The 22,158-nt window shown below is 40.4% G+C and overlaps 1 protein-coding gene across 8 annotated transcripts in view; it reads right to left on the bottom strand.

Moving 5' to 3' along the window:
• The window catches only part of LYN (LYN proto-oncogene, Src family tyrosine kinase), a 45,417-nt gene extending 26,008 nt beyond the window's left edge, over nt 1-19,409 (bottom strand). For 2 of the 8 annotated variants that reach the window (XM_057397808.1, XM_057397812.1), the window contains exon 1: nt 19,137-19,408. The gene's annotated coding sequence lies outside the window, so the exon portion shown is untranslated. Of the gene's footprint in view, nt 1-10,234; nt 10,358-12,526; nt 12,611-18,899; nt 18,978-19,136 lie in introns of those variants that run through there. The other 6 variants (XM_057397810.1, XM_057397814.1, XM_057397815.1 and 3 more) reach the window with 5 other exon arrangements.
• Nucleotides 19,410-22,158: the final 2,749 nt, after the last annotated feature.

The raw sequence follows: 22,158 nt of genomic DNA, 5'->3' as shown, positions 1-22,158 counted from the left end.
CATCTTTTAGTTTGTGAAAACACCCAGTGGGAGGCTTTTCCAAATTCTCAGCTCTTCATGGGTTACATGTGGAGCTGTAACTGTACATTGCCGTTCTGAAACACTGAAAAGGACTTTCTTGTTTTAATAATTTGATTGATTTGTAATTGTGGATATATAGGTGACACTTCTGTAGTTAATGTTTCATAGGAAATTTCTGTACACCCACAGGCAGGCTGGTGTTTGCACACTCACCCTAGATATCAGGAAGCCCAGAGTTTAATTACCTGCTGTATCTGCAAAATGGGGTATTTAGCCACCTAAGTGCTAACCTTTTTGCTCTTGAATAGTTCTGCTTCTACAGAACAAACAGCTAAAGCAGAGGGCATAGGTAATTTGAGCTAAGTTGTCAGGCAAAACCCCCTTCTCCTATTGCTGTAAGAAAGCTGAAGATATCTTTAGGGACTGCAGCTTGCCAGTGCCAGTGTAAACTCAGAGAAAAGCATTTTTGCTCAGATTTTTTTCTACAGTTTAAAGCACATGAACAGCTGTAACTTAAGCCTGCTGTGAGGCCATGCTGGTAGCTCAAGGTTAGCATTTGCTCATGACAGTAGCAACAACAGATTGGTAATACCTATGTGCAGGTGCTCTGTAATTCCCACAGAAGTCTACTTGACATTGTGTGAAATCACATGAACACCATATGTGAGATAACACATGTGATGGCACCAAACAAAGAGAAGATCCTGAGCCTCATCATGAAACACTGTTTTATGTTTTTTTCTGCACAGAGATGAAAGCCGATGGTCCTTATGGGAAATAGCTAGGTCTACAATAGCAAATAGCCCCAACAGTTGGAGCAAAAGCCCATACCTGCTTGAAGAGGGGTTATTGTCCCCTTCACTCCAGTATAGCCCCAAGTAAGAGCAGGACCGTAGCAAGGGTTTACCTGAAGGTAAGCCCCACATTGCACCTTCCTAAAACAGTCCTGTTCTTGCACTCCAACTCTGCTTCACAACACAAACTACAGCCTAGCAAGTGGGGGAAGTGTGGGGGCAACTCCTTCAGGGAGCTTAGGGATCCCAATCTAAATAAAATGCTAATGTAGACACATCCTGAGACTTTCAGATTCTTTACAAAACAAGCCTGTCAAATCTTGCAAAAGAAACACATAGAAAACACGTAATAACATGAAACAAAGGTTTAGCACTTAATATATATCAATTAATAACTATCAATATAGTTAAGTACATTATATATAATTTAATATTTAATTTTCTGACCTTATGTTATTTCTATATAGGCAGACAATGGAGACAAAGCATAACAAAGTTGAAGAATAGTTTTTGAGCAGTATAAACTGGATCAATGATCCACGATCTTTTGGTAGTGTGAAATGAAAGACTTGTGAGCTCTTCAAAGGCCACAGGAACTTACATTTCTGTACACGCTACCCCTCTGTAAAGCTGTGTGCACTGTGTTCTGGACTGCACATTTAAAACTCCATCAGATCAACGTCCAAAGCAAACATAACTGTCTTGGTTTCAAGAGATTTCTTCTCAGAGACTGCTCAGTCCATCTGCAATGCCAGGTAGTCGTTTCCAGTATAGTATTACACATTTTTACTGAAATCTGATCCTGGTTTTTCCCAGGGTTTCGAGTCTGGTATTCAAGTAAAAATTCATAGGGCCAGTATAAACAGCAGGCACTGATGGGAGAGTTTCAACCAACACATTGTAATGGATTTCAGAACACAAAATGCTCTATCATTATCAAAGTTAACTTTGCACACATTTGACCCTAGCAACCTATCCATAGGAATAAAGAAGCCACGAAGTACAAAATGTGTATGCTGTGCACATCTTTCTTGGTTTATACAGTAGTTGTAAGGAAAATCTGAAGGGGGAAGTTCATTCATGCATAAATAAAATACTTAACTTGGTGTAAAATGTTTATTTGCATAGCTCTCTGTTGCTGTATCACAAAGAGAACCATGGAAGCATTTTGTGCAGATATAAAGAGAACATGGTAAGCAAAGAGAAATTCAGAGAACAGAGCATAGTTACAAATGAAACTATGCTATTGTTCTTCAGAGATAAAAATAATCTAGACATCAGAGGGAATGCTGTCAGTTCCTAATCTGATGTTTCCTATTCCAACAGTTTTGCAATACAGGAGACTATTTTTCATTCATGGTCCTGCCCACACCTCTAGACGTGAAAGAAAAACATTCAATTAAAAGAAATCATATAACATAGCTGTTAATTTTCATAAATGGATATCCTAAAAGCAAAAACTTCTCTTTTAACAAAAAGCATACTATATTCCATGGCTAAAAGGTAAAGATAGCTACTTGGGTTAACATCTGCACCATGGTGACAAAAATCTAAGATCAGGCACCCTTTGAAAGCCACAGGATTATCCGTAAGAACCATCACACTGAGCCTCTGCAGCAGATTGTTCCAGTCACCAGTTTTGATCCTACATAGGCATTTGTCTGGATTTTTCCCTCTGAATCCCCTATTCCCTTTTGCTACAGCAGCGCTTAGGTTCTAATTCCAAAATGGACTGGGGGAGTGGGGGTCAGAAACTACTGCAACACTTTTCAAGGGTTAAAAGCTGCTGTGTATCCCCAAACTACTACTACTTTATTTTTTTTTTGCCACATTACCAGCAGAGTGATGTGTCTAAAGCTACAATACTTCCTACTGTAAGCAGTCAAGGTTTGTGTGACCATCACCTGTCCATCCACCATCAGCAGCATTTGAGGTTTCATTTCCTCCCAGTGCTTATGCTTTTGCATCATTTACAAAGCCAATCTCATTTTTCATATTGTTCATAGTCACAAGTATTCTCCTCTTTTCAATTCTGTTACATACAATATTTATGGTGCACACTAGAAAACATTTCCTAAAAGTCCACCTGATATGTCTGGGCTTTTCTTGATCAAAGTCCTGTCTTTGTGAAAATGATTCTCAACTCCACACACATTTTTCAATGGCTTAGAGTGGCTTCATTTTAACCTTTGCATAAATGCAAACTTAAAAAAAAGTAACTAAAATAGATGATACTGTGGCTTTTCCAACAATAAAGTAACCTTTAAAAGAATTAGAACTACAACATTAAGTAGACAAACAACTCTATTTTATCAAATAAATGTCGACTGTTCAAAAGGTCAGTAATTGTACATAAACACAAATTCTGTCAGTGACTTAGGCTTTCAACAAATATATATGTATTTTAACAGGTACATAAATGAAATAAACTTGTATTCAATTACAGGGTTTATAAGCAGTAAACTCTTCATTTAAGCCACAAAATTTCTATGTGTATATATATACATATAAAAGATGCTCCTTAGCAGTATGAATAAAAGATGCATTAAGAAGTATAAAGAAAAAAAATTTTAAAATAAAGGCCCAAATTATTCTGAATCTTAAACACTGGTCTTTATTTAAGCTTCTGCATTAAAGCAGCTTAGACAGTAGAGGCGTAAGTTCTATTTTTGACACCTTTTTGAAACATTGAAAATCTTTTTCCCTCCTCTGTTTTAGCTGTTTCATTCTGGCCTTTAATGCCAACTGGTTTGCTGCTACTTCACAAGTTATAAAGTCAGAAGTAACAGCGATGCCTTCATCAGATCTGCTGAATGAATGAGAATGTGAGACTTCTCTACATTATCCCCAAGGTCAAAGCAGAAGTGTGTTAAAAAACAAACTTGCATTGATCAACTTTGACCTAAAACTGCTTGGGAGGAAGAATCATAAACCCACTCTGCCCAAATACACAAAGTGCCCCATCCAACTTTCTACATCACCTCAATCAACTGCTCAACTTTCCCATTCTACGAAAAAAAAAAAAAGAAGAAAAATCTTAAATTTAAGGCACTAATTTATCTTAACTTTTACTTCTGACTTCCACTTCATGTTGATCTGTTTCCACATCACCTGTGGTACCTGAGTGTTGCAGTGATGTTTCATATCTTTATTACTGCGACTTTGAGGAGAACCATCTTTGAGAGGCCTGGGAAATCAGGGTTCACTTCTGATCCATCATCACATGGGGCAGAATGGCAAAGCAACCTCCAAGGGACACAGAGGAGGAGTTTAATTTGAGGAAGTAGAGTTCAGCAAAGCCTCATCAGTACTGCTTTATACATATTTGTAGTAGCGAAGATGCGCTACTAGCCCAGAGTCAGAATAACAAAAATGAATTATCTGTGGTTGAGAGTAATATGAACGAATTGAACTGGAGAGCAACTGAGGAGAACTGGATTCCTACTCCTTGCCTGTCTCAAAAATGATCAGGTTTGGGTTTGTTCAGCCTTGTTCTGAAATACGTATGTATATATATATTTAGTAATATGCAATACATTATATATAATATTTTATATACATATATACACACATTTAAATTTTGCTGTCAGTCTTGACTGCCTGGCATCTTTCATCAACTAGACCCTTGCAAACACAGAAATCCTGGGTCAGCTTTCATCTTCAGCTTGTTTCACTTCCTACATCTTGTTTTTGCATTGGGAGACCAACTAGGGGAACTTAAGCAGGAACTTAAGTTCCTCCCTTGCCTTTCTGCTGAAAGAGTTATCTATGTCTCAGTCACTGCTAGCATCATGTATCTTAATCTCTTTTAAAATTTATGTTATTTCTGTAGGTCTGAATAACAGCATCTCTATGCCCCCCAAATTGAATTTATCCCTTTTATGTGCATATATATATATACACAGAGAGCGGCACAAATCACCATGTGCTACCTGCAATGCATACAAAAAGGAGCATAGATAGCCTAAATCTACTCAGTGTTTATGACAGACTTGCCCAGTGCAGACTCCTGCTCTACCTGTGATGTGAGAAGCAGTAGTACAGTTGACAGCATTTTTTAAAGGAGAAGAAAATTTGGACAATTCTTTAACTGCTTCATTCTTTTTTTGTGAAAAGGTGAGATCAAGCAAAAGTAATATTTTGGCATACATATCTGCATAAACAGGCAAAGAAGAGAAACAAGCAAATCCCCAGTGTAACAATCAAACTCAAATACTGCTGTAATGGAAAAGTATGCAACAAACATTTTACCGTGAGACTTCATAGATCATGGAATCATAGGATGGTTTGGATTGGAAACGGCTTCAAAGATCATCCAGTTCCAACCCCCTGCCATTAGCAGGGTCATCTTCCACTAGACCAGGTTGCTCAAAGCCCCATCCAGCCTGGCCTTGAACACTGTCAGGGCTGTCTCAAACTTATTTAAATCAAAACCTCATATTGTGCAAGCGTGCACTTGTATCACAGCAAGATATCAGATCTATCTAGTTTATCACCCCTGATTAGAGCACAGGACTAAAAACTGCTTTCTGGGAAAGGAAGACCCGTTCTAAGGAGCATGATCGCATCATACAAGCTGAGGATGAAGTTTGCCATGCTCCTTTCCTAGACAGCTTAATGGGTGCTTGAGGGGATAGAACTAAATACTGTTGCTGAAGAGTTTCAGAACTTCACTTGGCTTAGAAGCTGTCTCGTAATTCTGAGTCTTAAGCACTTCCAGGGGCCAATAATGGCATTTAGCCCTTCATCCTCACAGGCAATTAGGAAGAAGTCACATCTCTCTCAGCCTGTTTTCTAGCCTTTAAAGCCCAAGACGTTTCAGGCTTTCCATTTTCACTGGTTATCCTAGGAGCCCTTCACATCTGTTTCAGCTTGAACTCATCCCTCTTAAGAACAGAAGGATGGAGTTGGTTAGGTGTTCCAAGATGACTTTGAGCAATGCCTTACAGCAAATAATATTCTTCCACCTACAGAAATATGTTGCCCAATAAATTACAGGAATTCATTTCTCATTTTCACACTTCCATCACACTAGCCTTTTATAATCATCTTGCAATCTGCTAAGACATTAAAGTTTCTCTCATTTTCATAACAGCAAACTGTTGTCACAGAAGATTTATCTCCAGCAGCATGACATTACACCCCAGCATTAAATTTCTCCCCATTATTTAGCCAGACCATCCTTTCTGCATGACATTCTCAGCCACCTGTGTTTCTAATCCCTCCTAACATCACAAAGGGACTCCTATTTTTTAATTGCAAATGAAACTACTACAGAAAAAAGTCTCAATGTAACACTATGTAACATTAGGCAACAGACAGAGCTCTTGCCAAGAGTCTGGGGAAGTGCAGCAGACAGTCACCACTACCCTGTTCAGCTTCTTTCACAACTCCTTCCTTAGCAATTGTGACCAAGACAAATTCTACTTTGTCCCTGCTATCTCAGCTTGTTTTGCATGTTTTCCTTTATCAGTTACAGAAAGTATCACCCTATCACCTTCATGCTCTCCAACACTGGCATTCCTGCAACGGTTATAAATCCTTCACATTTCTACTTCCTCTGCAACAGTTTTAAGCCCTGCACCAGTGTTTCTGCTCCTCTTCTTCAGAGTCCAGATTCCCAATGTCAGCATACCAATATCTCCATCCAACTAAACCAATCTGGATTGGCAGATACCTTTCTAGATCTCATTACCAAGCTGACCACTGCCCTCATAGACATTCTCAACACCCATTCTTCCATTCTTTGGTGCCCACTTTTCCATTGGCCTGCATATTGAAATCACAGGTAGGACTCTGAAACATTCATAACCCAAGTCCAATTCCTAATGTAAACTTCTTTTTAAATAAAAATGTAGGTTAGAACAGGGAAAAAGTGTGCTGTCATCTGACTACAGTGGAAGTGGACCATGTAATACACCATACAGCAAAAACCTCCCAGGACCTGGCATAAGAAAAGGAGGCTTCTGCTCAGAAAAAAACACCTGGAGTTGCTATATTGATGCTTTATTGATGTGTTTCTGGGAAAGGCAAACCCATTCTGAACAGCACAATTGCATCATACAAGGAAAAAATTTTTTCCTATACCACTCCCATTGTTTTTCTGCTTACTAGACCCAGCATTTTAGCTGTGCAATAACCAACATCGATTAACACACTGATATACAAAATGGAAAATAAGTGACTGAAGTTACCACATCTCAGACTTCCAAGTATGAAGTGGTCCAACAGAACTATACAGAAATCAGGTGAAGTTTGAGGCTTATGTACTTCCCTCTGCAACTTTTAAAATAGGAATGCTTTGGTAAAACTAACTGTATCAGTTCAGGTAAACAGTTTTCTATATTCAAATTATTCTAATCCACAGCTTTGCCTTGTAGTCTGCGGGGGGAGGATAAGTTTATTCAGTGCTCAGCTAAGTGATCCACAAACATTGTTGGAACTCATATATGATAACATAACATGTATAATACATATCATCATAGTTGATAACTTGAAAGGTACCTCTAAGAGGGGTGGGAGGCCTTGACCAAGAAAGAAGCATCTTTTATTTTTCTGTAAATCCACCACAACTGTAAAAGCTTGGTTTCAAGCAGGAATTTTTGGCAGTGGTGAAAAAAAAAAAAATTAAAAAAAAATAAAAAAGAAACACTGAAAATGACAAATGTCATTGTGGTAGTACAATAATGTTATAATGCTTGCAAAGGGATGAAAATAAAATCCTGAAACAAAACATTACACTGACATGAAGCAGAATATAATTTACACAAACTACTAATCCTTGTTTATTCAATTGAAGAAAAATACCAAAACACAAGAAAGTTAATCCACACAAGATTGTAATTTTGTTAACACTGCATAATAGACTTTATATACTAGGACAGTGTTCCAGATTCACGTAGTCAGTATTTTTGGCACTAATTTTAAACCATGTCTTACATTAAGCTAACATCTGTTTTCTGACCTTGTAACACTCACTTCATTTTATTACAATCATTTGCCTCAACTGCATCCTCCAGAATTTTGAATCAATATCAACAACTAATTAATTCACTTTGCCAGCCCTCAGGCAACCACATCTTCCATTTCCTCAATTTTTTTCCACTGCATTATATCTTTTGAAGACAGGGGAAAAGGTCAAATAACATCTTAATTTGACATAACAGAATAAATACCTCTCTTAAATTTTTCAAAAGGATCATATGAAATGGAAAAGAAACTGTACCAACATATTAACTAACTTAAAAGGAAGGTTCCCAAAATACTTCACAGACTTAAAAGCGTCATGCAAACTGTAAGTAAAAACATAATTGTCTTCACTGGTAAAAAACCTCAGTAATGTCAAACAGCGGCTGCATATAACCAAATCCCCATTTCCAGAGGAAATTTGGCCAAAACACTACACTGAAGAGGATCAACGTTTTTCCTAAGTATTAGGAAGTGTCTCACTCCAGCTAGTAAATCCCAAGGACTATATCTAAATTCCAAGCTGAGCATATCTATGACTCACACACAATTTTTTCAGCTTTAAATTGATGGCCAATAATGGCAGTGTGCTGAGTTTCAGTAGCCTAGTACTGCCCTGAGCTTTATAGATGTCCGTGTCTACCAGTAGTATAAGGAACCTTCTCCCCTCCCTTTTTAATTAGTAGAGCAATCACTGTGGCATAGGAAAATCAGAAACGCTCCATAAAAATGACAAGGTGCTGGAGTGAGGTCCAGGAGTAGCCGATATGACATCATCCTCACAATAAGCGATACGATGGAAGGGCAGGACAAGCTTCTCACAGTTTCTTTGGAGAGCATAGATGTGGGACCCAACCTTCTTCACTCCCAACAGTACTTACCTAGCTCCTCATTCGCTCCTTCTCCTTCACACACACACACACTTTGCCTTCCAAAACAAGATGTAAATCAGAAGCACGCAACAAGGATTTCTCTATTATCAGTCCTAACAGCCTAGTTCATACACATGGTGGTATTACACAGGTGTTGATTTCAACCTACCCATCAATGTACTTGAAACCAAAGGCACGGTCACTCAAATTACACTAAGTAAAAAGTGGCCCTGCATGAGCTAATGTGCAGCGCCCAATGACTGCATTTACCATGTGACACATGAAAGAGAAATGAGAGCTAGCTTCTCCCTGCATCACTGAGCCTCAGAAGACAACATGGCATGAAATGAGTGGGTTACTAACGTTCACTGAGTTTGGGGAAAACTAATGTGTCTCTTTAATATCATCACCAGACTATACCCCAACTAGGTCGTCAACCTATTTATTACTCTTTCCACCTCCTCCAGAAAGGCAATAGGAATGTCTACTGGCAGGGTAGCAGCTGATACTTGAAACCTTCATCTCATTCAAGTAATGCAGCCTAATGCTCAACCTCCACATGCCAAGATGAATACATTAACAGGACATCTGTTAGGAAGAATCATTAATAGCTACTATGGCTAAGGGTAGATGGTTATTTATTAACATCTTCAACTAGTTAAAGATGTTGCTGGCAATAAAGAGTCTTTTGCAGATGTGATCTCTTGCTTTGAGATGTGTCTGTAATTAAAACCCATTCAAAAAACCATGAAAGTATCGTAACATGCCTATGAAAACATAGAGGACAGAAAACTAAAAGCCAACAAGCCCTGATGAAGGTTTTCAGGGTGACCTCATAGAAAGTATAATGCTACTCCTTTAGGTTTCTGCTTTCAGTGTGTTTAAAGGGGAAAAGAGGGCACAGATCATTAGTACATATTAGCTTTTGTTTCCTGAGATTCAGCTAACCGTATGCCTATGGAATACATAATTACTATAAACCTTACATGCTGCATTTACCATCCAGTTCCAATGGTCAGAGGGCTTCTTCCTCTTCAGTCACCTCACATTTAAACACTGACACATACTCATGACCAAGCTTGCAACTTATAGTTGCAAGTTGCATAGTATTCTTGCTATAATAGCATCATGGTATGCCTTGGGCACCTGTCTAAAACACTGAGTTTCACAAAAGAAAACTAATTTTTTTTTCCATCCCCTTCAAATACCAGCATTTAATTCACTTGCAGAAAAAGTTACTTCTTCAGCAGACTAGTTTATGTTTCATTACCTGTACACAGGCCACTGTACTGGGGTATGCAATATGGATTTGAGAATGAATCTAAGCTCAGATGAAAATTTGGGGTTACATCAATCATGCTGAGTGGGCTAACACTTTTACTCAGAGCCTAGTTCCTCCTGGAAGTTTGCAAACCTTGGACAAGCTTACTTAAGTTGCAAGAAGAAGTTGCAAGAGGTCTCAAAAAAAAAAAAAAATAATCAGAGAGTGCTGAACCCATTGCCAGTAAATTACACCAGCAGAAATGAAGCCCTGTGATAATGAATCTTTACAGGGATACTAGAAGAACACTAAGCACTAACCGTGTAAGTATTTCTGTGAGGAACCACCTTGTTCTCAGTGATGTAAGCAGCAGAACCTCCCTTAACCTCAAGGGTGTAAGATTGTACTCCAGGTTCTGCAGCTTCTGCAGCTTTCAGCTTCCAATTAATTTCCCACCCAGCTTAGTAAATCGTTCAAAGAAACTGCTGCAATTTGGGGTACACGTGGGGGCACCAAAAGGTACTGTCTGAAGCAACCCTGCTGCAAATCTGATAAATAGAACTAAACCAGCTATATCACAGGCAATTTTTGGAGGGGTTTAAGATCAGGGCGGGGTTTAATAGATATGGGTACACTCTGTATAAAGTTACCTAACATATCCTGAAGGACTGCGAATGGCTACTGGTTCAGGTGTGAAAGCCTGACATGTAAAAACAGAAATACCCTTTAACTATATAGCCTTGTGCAACTACATGCTCAAGCTGTGGTGACAGTAAGAGTGTAAAAGGAAATTCGTCACTGAATGAACACGGAGTAAGAATTAACACCCAAGTTTCTAAGTATGCTTTTCACATTTGTTTCACACATGAATAAGAAGTTTCTCTGCAGTTAACCAAAATTAAAAATATTTTACATTCTATTTTTAGAGAGGAGTCAGAGTGGGAACCTGGAAACCCTCTTTTGAGAGAGGGTTATGAATAGCTGGTGTGATGGTTCACTTGATTGTTTCTACTTGAAATGCTCTAAGGGAGAGCTAGAAACCTTGAATTTTAAACGTGTGTCTTTGCAAATGTCTTTTTCAAGGGCAAGGGTGAAGACGGAGTTCCCCAAATCACCAGAACAGCAGCTATGCAAGGATATTAACTTGACTGAAGTTCTTTTATATTTGAGAGAAGTCATTCTACAGTAAACAGAAGTTCTGAGTAGAGGACTGACTTGTTGCATTTGCTCAATATGTTAACTTATTTCATTTTCAAAAACTGATTTATACTTTGACCACTGCTACTATTTTGACTTTGCCTTAACATCTCTTGTTTTCTGTTTCTAAAAACAACCAACATTACTGTATTCACAATGTATCATAACTAGATTGCACAGTATTTAGTACTTGCTGTTTTTCTAGTCCTACTTAATGGTCAAAAGCCTTACAGTTGACAGTAGATGAAGACTAGCAGTTACAACCATAGCCAGTTTCACTGAACAAGGCTCTGATCTTGTAAGTGACTGCACACAACTTTCGGGAGCTCTATAGGCTTCAAGAGACTCATATCAGGACTTTCTACATATGATACAGGACACAGACCTTAAAGAGTAGGGCACCATGCCTGATAATTTTGGCACATTTAGACTCACAGTAAACTGGAGATTTGTGACAAGAAGCATTTTAACATTCATATTGCAAACTGCAAGAATTTCATAGCATGATTACTACAATCACACTGGCTGCTCATTAAAGTTTATAACCTTTGTAACTTCAAATATCAAACCTCTAGCTCATAGGCAGACCATGTGATTGCACTGTACTTAACCAAAACATCTTAAACTGTGCTCAAGCCCCACTGTTTATATGTGACTTTGGCACTCACAGTCCATGCAGCTAACTTCTCAGGCAAGAACTAAGAATAAATCAGTGTTCACAATGGTTACCCGAGTTTGTTTCAGAACTGTAATGAGTCCACAATGAACTTACAACTGAATTCCACAAAGTTCAGCATTGTGCAAAGAAGATGTTTTAAAAATCCGTAAGACTGCTTCATTGTTGGCCATGCAATCAAGTTCTCAAGACCATATGAAAGCCATATGAGAAAAGATATAGGAGAGGAGGCTGAATCCCTGCTAAGTCAGAAATTGGGTTGATGATGAGAAATGAATGAAGAGGGAAGGTTGCAGAAGCAGAGAGATGAAAGGAGAAAAAAACACAAATAAGTATGTAAAGGATGATAAGTAATGGGGTAGAGACAATTAGGGTCCCTAGGAAAGCACATTTTCTCAATCAGTATGACAAGATACAAAACATGTAACAAAATATATAGTCACATCACTGAAAATGCATTCTCTGCTCAAAGGAGAAATTACTTTTCTGCATCATACCATGCCAAACATATTGATATATTTGCTTTTATTGCAAGAGCAAGCAAAAGGACTTTTTACCCATCTAAAGCCAGCAAGAAAAGGCTGACACTGTACATACTCAAATACATTACAGAAGAGAATACTGTCCTGACCTCAGATTCAAATAAGCTATTCAAATGCTGAATTTTGCATTTTCTGACACTTGTACCCAATGCCCTCAGCCCTGCTTAAATGTGCCATTGAGAGCAGAAACATCTCACCTGAAGCACCTTTCTCTCACCTGTTCACCAGACAAATCTCTTTTCTGCTGGTGCTGGCTCTGCTCAAGTTGGTTCTTCAAAACTTGCCCTGCCTTCTGAAAGCTAAATTTCTTAAGTTTCACTTTCTGTGGGGACAGAGCATATAGGGCATGTCAATGCTGAGGAGCACAGCACTGAAATCCTGGAATAAGAGCTGTTGCCTTAGCTCTGCACCTTCACAGTACCAAGCCTTGGTTTCTTCTTCACAGACCAGCACACATGCTGATAAATCCATGTCCTGCTTCACTGAACCAGATGTATTTACAAGGAGAGTCAATGCTGGTTCAAAAATCTTTTACATGTGCCACTACAAAGCACAGGAAGATCCCCCACATACAACAGAAATGAAACTTGACCAGAGAAGGTTGATGCAACATCGCAGAATGGCAGACAAAGGGGTAGCAGACAATCCACACTGACCATTTTCAGGATAGAAACCAACCTGCTTCAAGTCAGGTTGAGGTCACCATTTAAAATCAGACACCAACAGTGATTGTCTCTATAAAAGTAGAAAGCTGCCCTTTAAGGGGCCACAGGCTTCTTAAAACACTGTGAATACCATGTCAGTACTGCCAGGTTGGTACTCCATTGGACTTCACACCTCCTCAAGAGGCTGGGAGTACATATTTCTAGGCACATATTCACTGATAAGGTAGCACAAGTAGATTGCAAATTGTAGGTTATGAAAGGTGCTGAGGCTTATTTTTCTGGAAGGGGAAAAAGAACCGTTGCTGCACAGACATCTAGGTCCAGAGATGAAATAAACAGCTTATACCACTGACAGTCCTGAAGACAAAGCTGGAGAGAAAGAAACTACAGAATATGTTGGAGGGGGAAGCAGCTGTAGGGTGTACTGCTACATCAGGATAAAGTCTGAAACATGGCTTTTTCCTGAAAATTGGGAAGAAACAGCCACAAACAACCAGCACATAAAGACATTTGAAGTGGTATGGCTCTAAGACTCATACACTCTGATAAGCATTGTGGGCAGAAAGATGGGCACTGTTACCAAGGAAATTTAGTGGGAGATTTTCAGAAGAGACAAGCTCTCCTGATCAGGTCTACTAGTAGTACTGCTGTGTATGGCCTGCCTAGCAGAAACCGTCTACATACCAGGAGAAACGGGCTTAGCATTCACCTCAACATTCCCCAGCGCTTCTCCACTGGTGCCAGCACAGCCGCTGACATCTCTCTCACAGCCAGTGCAGACACAGCTGGAAATCAGTGACAGAACAAAGACTTCACAATACAGAAAAAGGAAGACAAAGTGCCACACCAGCAATACAGCTGGAGAGTTGCTTAAAAGGCAACTTTTCCCACACCCCTCACTTGCTGCAATGCTTTCCTCTAGCCTTTGCATAGTTTAGCAGATCTTTTGCAATGGTAGGTCTGTAGTTACAAAAGTGTACTTTGAAAACCATTTACATGTTCTGCTACACCATAATGGCACATTCAAATGAACTTTGCAATATATTTTGAACAAGCTGAACCCAGGATATCCAACATAGGATTTCCTCTTTCTCCTGCCCATCCCCTTCCTGTGTGTTTACTGAAAACTTTCATTTCCTCAGTGGCACTGACACCAGCTCTGGCGATCACTTAACCCTGTGCTCCAGCTCTCATCCATTCACACTTGAATCACAGCCACCTCAAAGCACTTACTGAAGGGTTTTAGAGATCCCATCAAGATACATGGTGAAGATAAGACTGCCCTAGAGAAAACCATTTTCTGTCCACTGGATCCAATGTCTGTAAACCTCATGTTGCTGGCAAGGGATACTCAAGCAGGCAATTTCAATAAATACACTAGATGCACTATTATCCAGATCTTTTCTTACTCAGATGATACTACCAGGAAATATTTTCTTTATCTGAATAGAGTAAAACTTAGCCTCGTTCAAACCTGCTGATTTATAAATACATTTCCATTAGGTAGGAATTCACTTAAGCATACTCTTTACCTTTTAATACTAATTTTGCTCCAAGTCCCTAGTACAGTCATAAATGGAAAGAACAGACCTGCTTAGCAGCCAAATGTACTTCTGTGCTAACTCCTGTAACACCATACTGTTTCAGTTCATGCCCAAGAACAAGCTTGAATAAGATTTCATTCAAAAAATGACCAAAAAGGTCCGTATACGTGTATCTGTACAAAGTAATGAAGGAAACATGAAAGGCAAAGCAATATATTACAGATGTCACATCAGAAAACCCACTTAACAGACTACATTTTTGTTGACAAACTTCCTGAAATGGCTTTCTGCTAAGCCAACAAAGGAGTAGTTAAGAAAGTATCCCAGAGGGAGTCCATTCCCTCCAAACTTTATCATGCCCAGAATTCCAGTAGCCCTATAAAATAGAGAAAGCTGCAGAAAACACCATTCCAGAAGTACAGCTGCATCCCATACTTCAACCCCTGTAGTAAGCTATCACATTTTCCAGTTTAAGATCACACGGCTTGCTATCACAGGCACTTTCAAGAAACGTCTTGGTCACAAGAACGTGCACAGTAAAGAGTAAGCATTTGAAAACTGAAGTAGCAAATTCTACAACATATCAACCACAATTTAGACAGGAAGAAATAGCCTTATGCTACATGCAGCAGAGACCGTAGAGGAAGAAGGACGCATTGTTCAGACTGTTTATCATTTGAGCCCTTTGAACTGAAGAAGTAAGATAGTATGCTGCACAAACACAGGAACCAATTGTAGATACTTAAGATGCCAGAAGTTTGAAAAAGATAGACAATGCTGACCTAAAGGATGGCAAATACTGGCCTGAATGTTGCTAGTCTATCCTTTTTCCCCCAAGAGAAATGAGATCTACTAATTTTCCCCCTTCGTCTTTTCCTGGTTTCCTCCTTCTCTCCCCAGAAAAGTGTTACTGTCAAAATGCCATCTCTCTTTGGATGTTCAGCTGACAAAAATAACTGATCTATTTGCTTCTATGGGTAGTTCCTTAGGGCACATAACAAATACGAGTAACTTATAAATATCTGGAGGAAATGCTTCCAACAGAAGGTGAATTCTGCCTTTCCATTTTGTTTTGTGAACCCACATTTTCAGGAATGATGCCGAACATGACCGTGAGTGATTCAGCCTCGGAAATTACAGCAGTTAATGACAATGTCAACAGGAAATGTATTTGAATCAGGTAAAAATAAATATGAAAGCACAGACCTTTCCATCCTTCCCTAAAGGACAATTAAGTTTAAACTAGGAACAGTCACACTAAGGACAGTTACATTGTATTTGCCTTTTACTAGTAAAAGCTGATTTCTTTGAGAAGGTACCAGTACTGTTTACAGTATGGCGGTCCCCTTCTTTTATGCTTCACTAAAGACTGTCTCTGTATGAATGTAACTCTACAATTTTATCCGCATTGTTTCCTGTGGCATGTCTGGTCAAGTCTGGAAGCCTTTCTCTCTATACCATCTCTAGCACTCCTACACTCTCATGAAAGAGGGGACACAAATAAATGGGAGAAATAGGAAGTAGGAATACAATCAGCAGGAGAAAAATCCTAATTCTCAGCAGGGCACTGGTTCTTCATCAGAATGAAGCTGTTCTTAGCAACAGAAATCCTATAGGGGTAAAATAACAATAAATATTACTTAACAGAGTCATGTGGTTTGGTGCAATTATTTACACACTCGGCTCCATAGCTTCAGAAGGAAATATCACCTACTGCACATAAAGCTCCCCAAACTCTCAGGGTCCCCATTCAATGGATTCTCCTCCCATTCCTTGCATTACTATGTGACAGCTCACATTCTTCAGGCATCACTGGTGCTGTAGAAATCCAACTCTGTACAGCCATGCTACTAAGACCAGAACGCTGGGAATCCTAGTCTACAACTAATGCCCACCACATGCCTTTATTTAATCAGTTACTTCTCATCTGCTTGTTTTCTGTGTTCATTCAGTTTTCCAAAGGGCCCCCTGTAGCCCTGAGAGTAAACATGGCTCTACAATTCCCTGGACACAAGAAATAAAGTCATGCAGCATATGCATATAACGGAAGGGAGGAAAGACCTCACCACCTAGCCCTCTGTGAAAAATGAAAATTGCTTCATGGTCAATATCTTTCCATTCAAAAACCTCAAAGATGCCCATTAAGATTCGAAATATCATGCAAAGTACAGATAGAAAAACATCTCATTTTTGTGACAGAAATGGAATCACATCTCGGATTAAATACTGCAGTTCATAAACTTCTCTGAATAGCTGCAGAGGCCGAATGCTGCTCTCTGATGTGCAGCACAAGACAGGCTTGTGAGCCACCCCACTGAAGATCTGGTACTAAGCTGAGCCAGGAGGACCTTAGGCCTTTTGCATTGCCTGTTTTAGGAATTTCTTCACACAACACTTGCTGTTCTGTGATGCCACTTATCTTACAAGAGCCACCAAGGCCAAAGGCAGATAGCTCACTTTTATTAGAGACAAAATGGGGGTAAAAAGTATTATGAAAGAGTTAAACATTTACTAATTCTTACATTTTCATAAATACATGCAAGAAAGAATTTCACATTTACGGAAACTCTCTTGAATGGGTAACATTAAAACCAGGAATATTAAACACCATAAAGGCAATAGGGTTTGTATGCAAAAGTTTCATAATTCATTGCACTGTCAGCAGAAGTCATTGTGCAACTCCATTGCCCAAGGAACTTACAAGAAAAGGCCTAAGCCTTACTGTGTCTTTTATATATTTATATAGGAAAAAAAAACCCTCAACTTATTTACTCAAAGAAAACAAAGAAACAAAAAGTGAACCAAACAAACAAACAAACAAAAAAACCCACTCCAAACCCCAGGAAGAAAGCAGAGTAACTCCAAGTTACAAACAAAGCTCTACACTGATCACACCATTACGGTTAAGAAAAAATACAGATCTCAATAGCACACAGAATAGGTATTTATGTTATTAAATCAAGAACTCTACCTAGTCTGTAGCTCACCAAGTTGAAATGGAGAAAGCAAAAAGCTATGAATCTCAGAAGGGATCCATAGAATGAGACATCTGTTGATCTCAGAGTTCATTAATTTTAACCTTGCTCAACATTTCATAACACCCTATAACAGTATCTGATTTCTAGCCTGTTGCTGCTTTTTCAGAGAAAGCTATTAGATTTTTTTCTCATCCATACTTTCAGTGCTATTGTAGGGATACAAAGTCCCACCACAGAAAAGGCAAGTAGCACTTACTCCACATTCAGTATTGGGTTGGAAACAGTTCACGCAAGCACAATTTGACTATCCCTTCTGAAAAAGTGAGCTACATTTTCCCAACGTAACTTTATAATTTCCTAACAAATATCGTTCTCTTTTTGTTTGGTTTGTTGTGTGGGGTTTTTTTTAATAACTCTTTAGTGCTACTATGACTTATCTACATGGCACTCATAGTTTACAGATACTTGGAACTAGCATCAAGATTCCAAAATTACTAAAGTCTCCCACGTACTTTATAGGATCAAAATAAGAAAATGCAATTTCTAATTTGCATTAAGATGGGCTAAAATATGGTAAGATTGGTCAGACTGCTTCTTTTCTTCAAAGGTGGGAATGAAAAGCAAGAGATGGGATATTAAGTTGGGCTTTCAGTTGAAACAATACAGTAAGTATTTTAAGTAACCTTTGTGCTCCCTGTGCGTATCAGCAGTAATATGATCTGGCTAAACAAGTTTTAAGTGTTAATCAATTTGGTCTTCAGTGCCAACAGAGGGGGGAGAAGCAGCAAGATTAGTTCTTGCAAACCCATTCCCTACAAACACATAAAAGATGTAATTTCAAGAGAAACTTGAACTAACTGCTTTACTGAAGGTACAACATCAGCCAGAGACCTAGCCTGACTTTCAGATCCTAAATTAAAACTGGAAGAAGAAAACCCCTCAAGACCATTCCTCAGGCATACAGTACTGTTACAATAGCAGTCAGCAAGCAACACCATGCATCAAACATCGCAAGACCATTTTCTCCTTTTTCTTTTAAGCTAAGGCACTTTTGAACACACAGTCAAGAGGCTGCAGCTTGAACTTGTAAGACGCTCCAGGAATCACTCTCCTAGAGAAAATGGTGTAAGGAGGAATACCTAGAGGCCACAGCGTTTCTCCTAAGTCGAGGCTAGTGCCTTGGCTTGAGGCACCGAGTGCAGTCTTTGATCAACTAATATTAACATGCTTTCCGGCAACAAGCAGCCAGAAGGCACCCGAGCCCTGACGATCACAGCAGAAGCCGGGAGAAGCGGCAAGAGGTAAATCATGCTTCTGAGAACGATTTCTCTTTTTTGCTCCCCAAATACCGCATATTCCCTTTAAAACCCCATCCATTCCTACCGGGAGGGTCAGACAGCAGCAGCACCTCCTCTGGGCGGCAGAAGCGAGGGCAAGCCGTCCCGGAAAGCACCTTGTACCCACCGTGCCGGGGCGGGGGCACGGATGCTGCCCGGCTGGGCACCCTCCGCTTCCTCCCAGTGCACGCCCGTGGGAGAAAGCCGGGAGCGCTGGAGCTTACGCCCCCCCCCCCGCCGCCGCCCCTCGCTCTCAGCGCTACCACCCGGTGAAAGCACTTACTTCCCCGGGTGCGAAAGTTGAGCCGGCAGCGAATGAGCTCCACGGTTACCGCCGGGGCTCGGAGAGAAAGGGGTGTCCCGGGCGGGGGCTCGGCGGGGCCGGGCGGGCTCGGTGTGCGTGCAGGACGCGGCGCTGCTCCCCGCCGGCCGCAGAGGGGGGCAGCCGGCGGAGGAACCTCGCCCGAGAGCCGACAGTTGGCTCGCAGCCGCCCCGCTTACTTCCTGGTGCTGGGCTCGATTTGCATGCGGGGCTGCTAGGGGAGTGAAGGGCGAGCACAGCGGGAGAGGCTGGCTGAGGGCAGCGGGCTGCTCCCAGCACACGGCACGGCGGCGGCGGGGAGCAGCTCCACAGCCTGAGCCCCGGAGCGAGGGAGGCTTTAAGGGGGCGAAGTGGGCCAGGAGCTGTGGCCGGTATGCGGGGAGTATGCCTCTGCCGGGCTGCCCCGGGGCCCGCAGAGCTGCTGCGGTCCAGGAGGGAGTGCCCCCGAGCAGGCTTCAGGAGGAGAAGCAGCCCCCATTAAAAGTTACGACCAAATAAAACGGTCTGGGAGGAAAGGCAGAAAAGGCTGTCTTGTTCCACCAACAGCCTAACAGTCATTAACTTCTCCAAAACTCATCTATAGCAACTTCTAAGGTCCATGAGAGGCTGGGTTGGAAGAAAAGGAAGAACAAGTAAGGTTATCTCTTTTCCTTTTTTTTTTCTTTTTCCTTTTTTTTTTTTTCTCCTCTCTTTTTTATATTATGGGGTTGGGGTTTTTTTCTCATTTTTTTATTTTCCTCTTTTTTACTTTTCTCTTTTTTTCTGTTCTTTTTCTATTCATCTTTCTTTTTCCCTTCTTTTTTCTTTTTTTTTTTTTGTTGTGTGTTTTTTCTTTTTTTTTTTTTTAAGTAATGATTTACTAGCCTCACAGGTCAGCAAAACAGGAAATGTGAATGTGTGGACATAACACCCAGAGGATGCAGCTTAAAAGCTTTGCAAGAGCTGGAGTGAAGGTGTCATGTGTGGACTGCCAGACCACCTGGATGAGTTTCGGTCACAGGGATTTCAGAGACAGAATTTCAGTAGAAAAGCATTCTGGATTTCCATATAAAATGTTAAAAAGAGTGGAATGAGTTTGGGGAACAAAGTTGTTCCAGGTACAAGATCTTTGGCACTGATGGAAAGGCCTGCCACTCACGGTGGTATGCAGCTGACACAGTCATTTCATTCTAGTATATGCTGCAGTCCTGTCTCAAGGCTGGGACTCCAGCACAAAAGCCATACTTCTATCCCATATAAGACTCAGCCCATAGAAGCAGTCAGACCATAATGTGTCACATCTAAATCAGTCCCAGATGTCCCTGGGCATCTGCAGAGCTCTGAAAAGCAGCAGGCAATAGTTGCTTGTCTTAGAATCATAGAACAGTTAGGGTTGGAAAGGACCTTAAGATCATCAAGTTCCAACCCCCCTGCCATGGGCAGGGAAACCTCACACTAAACCATGACACCCAAGGCTCTGTCCAACCTGGCCTTGAACACTGCCAGGGATGGAGCATTCACAGCTTCCTTGGGCAACCCATTCAGTGCCTCACCACCCTCACAGTAAAGAACTTCCTCTTTATATCCAATCTAAACTTCCCCTGTTTAAGTTTTAACCCATTACCCCTTGTCCTGTCGCTACAGTCCCTAATGAAGAGTCCCTGCCCAGCATCCCTATAGGCCCCCTTCAGATACTGGAAGGCTGCTATGAGGTCTCCACGCAGCCTTCTCTTCTCCAGGCTGAACAGCTCCAACTTTCTCAGCCTGTCTTCATACAGGAGGTGCTCCAGTCCCCTGATCATCCTCGTGGCCCTCCTCTGGACTTGTTCCAACAGTTCCATGTCCTTTTTATGTTGAGGACACCAGAACTGCACACAATACTCCAAGTGAGGTCTCACAAGAGCAGAGTAGAGGGGCAGGATCACCTCCTTTGACCTGCTGGTCACGCTCCTTTTGATGCATCCCAGGATATGGTTGGCTTTCTGGGCTGCGAGTGCACACTGAAGCCGGCTCATGTTCATTTTCTCATCGACCAACATCTCCAAGTCCTTCTCCGCAGGGCTGCTTTCTTTGAATTACATTTCTTCTTTGAATTACATCATTGATTAAAATAATGTCCTGTAGATGCTTACTGTAAGACCAGCCTCTAAAAGCATCATGAAGAATTCCTTCAAGTTTGCTTAATAAAATGTTGGTAAATATTTTCTCCCTTCCCCAAAATTATGTTAAGATGTTTAAAAAGAAAAAACAAAAACAAAAAACCCACACAAAACAACCTTTTTCTGAAAAGTTTATACAAAAAGGAAATATCTCATTAGTTACATTGTCTTGGGCTTCATGGGCTTTTTTGGTTGGAAATTTGAATTCCAAAAGCTTATGTAAAATGAGATATTTCTGTTTGGAAGTGCTATCACAGAGGCTCAAGAAAATGTACTGTGACTCACGTTTCCATTTTCCTCTACAGGGTAAGTACCTTGATCTTGTGTCTTTCTTCTGAGAGAGGAGGAATGGTGCACAGATACCACATCTGTCTTGGCCTCTCTCCTCCCTATTTCTTCTTTCATTATCAGTTGTTTTGCTGGGTTTAAAAATCTCCTTCTCCTGTCAAAGCATTAGTGAAAATAAAACAAAATTTAGTTTTATAAATGCAGTCCAGTAAAATACAATCTTACCTAGAATGTGAGTAATTTGGAAAAATAAAAGAAGTGCTGAATTGCCCTTAATAGGATGCTGTGCAATAGCAGGTAGAGGAGGTGTAGCGCAAACTCACCAGTTCTGCCTCAGAAGAACTGATATGAAGAAGGGTTGGAGTAGAATAAATACACCCTGCTTTATAAGAAAAAACAGAGGTTATTAACATAATTTGAAATAAGTCACTTTTTTATACATCCTCACCCCCACTGATAAAAGGAATATCTACAAAATGTAGCTTAGAAAGGGTAAGCAGGAAAAGAGCTCTCTCCCTCAGTATATATTCACCAAAAGGGAAAAATAATCTGTTCCC

Source organism: Pezoporus wallicus, unplaced genomic scaffold (assembly GCF_028554395.1).
Source record: "Pezoporus wallicus isolate ANWC-B61680 ecotype Strahan unplaced genomic scaffold, APGP_CSIRO_Pwel_v1 contig_227, whole genome shotgun sequence".
Classification (NCBI taxonomy): Eukaryota; Metazoa; Chordata; class Aves; order Psittaciformes; family Psittacidae; genus Pezoporus; species Pezoporus wallicus.
The sequence above is the reverse complement of the archived record's forward strand: the minus strand, read 5'-3'. Positions and strand labels throughout refer to the sequence as shown.